Raw genomic sequence first — 6,836 nt, 5'->3', positions numbered from 1 at the left:
GAGAGAGAGAGAGAGAGAGAGAGAGAGAGAGAGAGAGAGAGAGAGAGGGAGGTGCTTTTGACGAGGAAATTGTTTTTTATTAGCATTTGAAGAATCCCATGGTAGTGGGCTACTGGACTCCAGGATAAAGGCCTATATTGGCAGTGTGGTCCCCTTAGTGATGGAGCCACCTAGCAAAGGTAGGATTGTGTTCTTTTTAGTGGATGAAGGTGTCAGGACTTAAGAGGAAGAAGCTGTTGATTTTAGTTCTCCCTGAAGACGTTTACCTATTTAGAGGACAATAAAACATAGGTAAGTTATTTGTATTCCATAGGTAAAATTTGTCATCTATGACCCTTCATTTGTATTCTGATAAAAATCTAATGTATATATCAAAACTGTTCCTTTGCAAGTCTTTCCCTTTCTGTGGACAAAATAAGCACATCCTTTAAATGATTACATCTACTTCCTTCCCTACAATAGGGAATTTCTTAAATACTTTGGTTAGTTGGTCACCCTAAAAGACAGGGAGATGGAAAAAAATTGTCAGATTTACTCAATTTTAAGGCACTGAGACATATACTTATTAGTGTACCTTTAGGCAGGTTCCATCATAATTTAGGTACTCAGATAATTTATTCTTACCTGTATTCATAACGTGTCAACTAACACAAAATATGATGTAATTACATAACTCTACACTGCTAAGTAGTTTTTCCCTCCTGATTAAATGAAAAATGGGTTTCTTGCTGAATCTTTACCCTTGTTATATTGACACAACCTTGCTGCGTGCCCTTCTATTTGCAAGCCATTGTGTAAATTAAGACAATTTTAGTATTAAGAGTGAAAGTTGATTGAGTCATTAATTAAATAAAGTGAACAAAAGGAAGTTACTGTTCAGAATAGTTATTCCCTTATAAATACCTTTCTCCTAGATTTGTAATTGACACAGTAGTTAATCTTTTAAGATAATATTTAAGGCTCCCTGGTTTTATCATTTTTAATCAAGTAAAATATATTCATCATAACTACATTAAAGCTGCACTAAGTTATGCCTAATTTAGTTGCTTCATTAAAAATTACTGCATATAAAATAGTCAGGAAACAAATTGTGACTATATCATTTTAATTTTATGTGCTTCAAGCAGAGACACAGGAATATTAAAAATTTCAAAGCCTTTGTAAACATTGTAATTATTATTGTTAATATTTTTAGATTTCTATTTCTCATTACAGTAAAGAGAAATTTCAAAATTCAAAAATTTTAACTCTTTTGCGTCCTCTTGAGTTGCTGTTTATTGAATTCTAAAATTTGCTTTTACAACTGAAGTATCTATTATCTTTGAAAATGATAGTAAGTATATCTGAAGAGTACTTACCCCTTACACATTTTTATATGCCCTTTGTTTTGTGAATTCAACAAAGAATATTTTTTGTTTAGAGCATACTTCTTGATTCCTTCTGAACATTTTAAAAAGAAGTTGTTAATGAGAAATGAGAAATAATTTGTTTTTAATTTTTCAAAATTGCATTATATATGGTGATATGAAAATATTTTCTCTTTTAGAATGATCAGGGGTTTAGATGTGATTATCTACGACATTTGGATCTTCCTAAAAATTTAAAACTGAGTTGTTCATTTTTTTCTAATAAATCTCACATTTATTTCAACTCACATTTATGTAAAGCAAATATTCAGTATTTAAATGAAAGAAGTCATCATTTTCTAAGAAATCACAAAATACTTTCATGTCATCTGGTTGTTTTATTACTTGTGAGCAAATATTCATTTTCAAGTGGTGTAATAATAATATAATATCTTTGTTCACATGAGGACAATGTATTAGTCATATTTTCATCACTGTGACCAAATTACCTGACAAGAACAACTTTGAGGAGAAAAAGTTTATTTTGAGCTTACTCTTTCAGAGATTTGGTCTGTGGTGGGCTGACTTGATTGTTCTGGGCCCAAGATGTGGCAGAACATCATGAAGGATGGACATGGTGAGGAGAGATGATTTGTCCATGATGGTGAGGAAACACAGAGAGAAAGGGGAAGGTCTGTCAGGGAAGAGGAACCCTTCCAGGGGACACTCCCAGTGATCCATCTCTTTTCAGCCACATCTGACCCCAGTTACCACCCATTTAATCCACTCAAACTGAGGTGGACTGACTAGGTTACAGCTTTCACAATCCAATCACTTTACGGCTAAACATTTCTATATTAACATAGGAGCTTCTGGTGAACACGTCATTCCAAGCCATAACCTATAGAATCATTAATTTTACTTGAATAATTTCCTGTAAACTTGAAACTTCACTTTTGTCTCTGGACCTGAAGAATGTTCAAAGCTGGTAGTTGAATTCTGATTAATTTCAATGTCCATTTCAGTCACACAGGGCTGTGCTCAATCTCAAGAATTGATGTAATTTCAACTAAGTGTTGCCTGCTTCTGCTCAGTCTAGCTGCAAAGCCATGTATAATGATAAGAAGTATCATCAAGGAGACAAAGCTTTAACATGAGCCAACCAGGTAGGGTGTTCGTGGTATTTAGGATTATTTCAATCCTAAAATGCTTGAAGCCCAAGAGTAAGTCCTGATTCATTATATTCTGAGATGGTCCATCTATACATAGAGGAGTATCTTAAATAATTGTGAATCTTGGAGAGATATCGGCAATAACGATAACAGTACTACACTGGGAATGACTGAAAGATTTGAGTGTAGTTAGTCTAGTTTAGCAGGCTGTGTGGTTGTGAAAATTGAGAAAGTGATATAAAGCTACCTTTAAATATTGGGAAGGACAGAATTTTTGACATTTGAGCCTATTAGAAATGGAAGGAGTAAAATACTGAGCTCTCTGTTGCTGAAGACATTAGTAACAAATTCTGTAGTATAGATTTTTTGTAGTAGATAAGAAATTGTATCTCTAGATATATTTACCTTTAGGAAGTTACCACTGCCTCAGCAGCTATACCAGAATTTTTCTTCCTACTTGAGGAGGTCAGCTCCCTGAGAGCAGGAGCAAGGATTTCCAGAGCTTCAAAGAGCTCCTGGTTGGTACTTGATAGGTACTTGACCATTACTGATGGATAGAAAGCTTCCTACTGACTTTTCTGCGGGAACTGAACCACAAATTGGGGCAAATATCTGAATAAGATGTTTTCTGTCTTCGTTTCTGAAAAATAGGAGAGAGAGAAATAAAGGGGGAGCAAAAATAATTGTTGAGATTGGTTACATAATTATAAAAGAAAGCTAAATTTAGTTTCATTCATATTAATTGCTATTCTCAACTTTATTCATAAGTAGAGAGTCTTCATAATCTATTGGTACTTTAGTTTTGGTTCATTTTAAAATGTAAATACAAGCTAAACAAGTGTTCCAAATGAAAAAAGAAAATATTAAAAATCTGTGGTCTGTACTGTATGTAATAAACTGGAAAAAGTATCATGGGCCCAACATAAGTTAACCTCATTTTATGGGACAGACATGAGTAAGGTCCACCTCAGGAAAGGGGCGAATATGCAGGAGGAAACTGTGGTCAATCAGTCTAATTTTTATTTCTTTCAAGAGCATACAGGTTACACATTATATGTCCTCCCCGCCCTTCCCACCCCATCACTTTTACTCCCAGATAAAGGGACAGAGGCTTGGAACAGTTAAATCACTTGTCTGAGATCAGAAATCTCAAGATGCTGGGTCCAGGACTCAAACAAAGATATAACTACTAAAATATAAATTTTATAAGTGCAGGGATGTTTTTGATTTTATTTGTTTCTGTGCGGAATTGACAGAATCTAGAATCTTGCCAGGTAAAAAGTAGGTGTTTAAAGTATGTGTGTGAAAGAAGACTTTAATACATTTGAACCCTATTCCATTGAGAAGTACTACATACCTACAATCTAGGCACCAAGTGACATTAAGTAAAGAACAGTGAATTTTGACTTCAGGTATGAAAGGTTACTGTGAAAATTTATGAAATGAATATTAGCCTGATTTGGTCCATCATGAAGTTTAGGAAAATACTTTTGTAACAAATATTTCATGTCATAGATAATGTGAGCCTGAATTAAATTGGCACCAGTAAAAATGAAAAAAAAAAAGTCTCAGGACACATTTTGCCTACAGAAGCTACAGTGTTTAGTGAATGATACATGGGGTTGTGTGGAATGTGTTGGTAAAAGTTAGGGGGATGTCAAACCAAAGCTTTATGAGTGAATACATTCACAGCTCTTTATCAGAGCTTCTCTTTGTTTTCTTTATAGCATAGAGTAATAATAAACATCCTATTTATAGAAATAAGTAAAGTGGAATTGATTCTTTAAATGGGGAGAAATATTGAGATTAATTTTCAGTTTTGGTACATATCAGTGATAAGGTACAGCAGAGAGCTGCATATACTGAACTGGAGATTGAAATTGGTTAGAAGCAAGAGTAATGATTTATGAGACATTCAAAAACACTAAAGAGAAGAGAAATAATATGAGATTTAAATGCAAATAAATAGGCTAATAAAAATAGGATTATATTTTGTGTGTATTTATATAACTGTGGATAGTGAGAAACTTTTCTAAATCAGGAAAGCAGACACTATAAAAAATTTAGATATATTTTTCTTTACATAGGTTAAAAAGTAAATATTTTGAATGACAAAAGACCCCAAAACAAAGTCAACACACTGGAGAAAATATTTGTTGCACACTTGACAGACAAAAGTTTAAGATTCTTTATAAACAAATACATGCAAACTTCAAAATCAAACAAAGACTTAAACAAAAACTATCAAAAAATTGAGGTCAGTGAGAAGAAATTGGAGATAATTTAGTGGATAAATTTTCTCTTTATTGTACTTGCTACAGGTGAACAATTTTTCATATTTGTAGTTTCTTTTCAGACCACTCGATAAAACTTTAACATAATTTTTTCATATTTGTTAAAATATGAATTAAAATGTATTTGCAATATTTTGTATACCTTTGCTGTTGTGGCTGATTATTCTCTGAAATTTATCTTGAATTGGCTAGTTTCTCTGTCTTTACTGTATCATCATTTTTAAGCTCCTATTCTTTTCCCTAGATGAGTATACTATTCTCAAATCTGTCTATCTCCATTCTTGCTCTTTACTCCATCAACTTTCCAATTGGTAGTTGGAGAGATCTTTAAGAGTGTAAGTCAGATAACAAGTACACCCCTCCCCTCACCCACTCCGGCTAAAACACTTTAGAGTCTTCCTATTGCTTTAAGAAACTCATTCCAGGCGTGCATGCCTGTAATTCCAGCAACTCTGGAGGCTGAGGCAGGAGGATTGCAAGTTTGAAGCCACTCTCAGCAATTTACCAAAACTCTACACAACTTAGTGAGACTCTGTCTTAAAATAAAAGAATTAAAAGAGCTGGGGATGTGGCTCAGTGGTTAAGTGCCCTTAGGTTCAATCCCTGATACCAAAAAAGAAAGGAAAAGAAAGAAAGAAAGAAAGAAAGAAAGAAAGAAAGAAAGAAAGAAAGGAAGGAAGGAAGGAAGGAAGGAAGGAAGGAAGGAAGGAAGGAAGGAAGAAAGAAAGAAAGAAAGAAAGAAAGAAAGAAAGAAACTAACTCATCTGTACTTGTACTCCTTATCTTGTTTTGGAAATTGGGTGAATACATATTATATTTTGCCTTGAAGTCCTAAATACTTAAAAGTGCCTCTTCATTTTCTAGTGTGTTCTACTTTGGGCAATAGAGGATAGAGCTACCCTAATTATGAAACTCTGCTGGCAGAAATGTTATCTTCTCAAAGAAGTTTATCATGCCACCCTCAAAAATACTCACTTATAATTCTTTATCATAATATGTTTCTTTTATACCAGATATCAGAATTTATAATCATTTATTTATTTTCTTTTATTACTATCTAATCAAGGGAATGAATAAATTTATAATTAATATTAACTGCACAAAGTGAGGACCACTTTTTTCTTGTTTTGTACTCTATTATCAGTGCCTAGTATGATCAATGATATCTTAGTTCATGCTTCAAAAAATTTGTTGAATGAATTGCTATCTTGGACTAATTATTACTATTGAAGGAATTAAATAATCTTTCTTTTTTTAAAATTTTTTTATTGTTGGTTGTTCAAAACATTACAAATTTCTTGATATATCATATTTCACACTTTGATTCAAGTGGATAATCTTTCTTTTTTATTTTTGAAACCCATTTCACATATTTGCTATGACTTATTTGTATATCATGGCCACATTAAAAAAATGGGTAGAATACTGATACTTTCTTTTCAAGGCAATTGACAGATATATGGGAGTAAGGTGAAATCAACACAAATAAAAACTCTATTTAGTTCTCAGCTCTGTGATCTGTAACATAGCTTCTAGTGTTTACTGTCTACATGTTTGCATCCCATTTAAATTTATGTGTTGAAGTTCTAATCCCCAGTGTGATGGTACCAAGAGATGGGGCCTTTGAGAGGAGATGTAGTTTAGATGAAGTCATAGGGGTGGAGCTCTCATGGTTCCTGATAAGAAGAGGAGACACCAGAGTTTTCTCTTTCCACTCATGATGATACAGCATGAAGGTGCCATCAAGATAGGAAGATGGCCTTCAACAGACATGGAGTTGCTCAGTACCTGGATCTCGGACTTCTCAGCCTTCAAAACTGTAAGAAATAAATATTGTTAAAGACATCTTGTCTCTGGCATTTTGTTGCAGTAAACTGAGTATACTGAGACACTGTTTGAATTTCAGTGTGTGTGTGTGTGTGTGTGTGTGTGTGTGAGAGAGAGAGAGAGAGAGAGAGAGAGAGAGAGAGAGAGAGAGAGAGAGAGGAGAGAGATAAGATAAAGGTATCAGATTTATCATATTT

The sequence above is a fragment of the Marmota marmota genome, unplaced genomic scaffold, assembly GCF_001458135.2.
Source record: "Marmota marmota marmota unplaced genomic scaffold, marMar, whole genome shotgun sequence".
Taxonomy (NCBI): Eukaryota; Metazoa; Chordata; class Mammalia; order Rodentia; family Sciuridae; genus Marmota; species Marmota marmota.
This window is presented reverse-complemented; position numbering follows the sequence as displayed.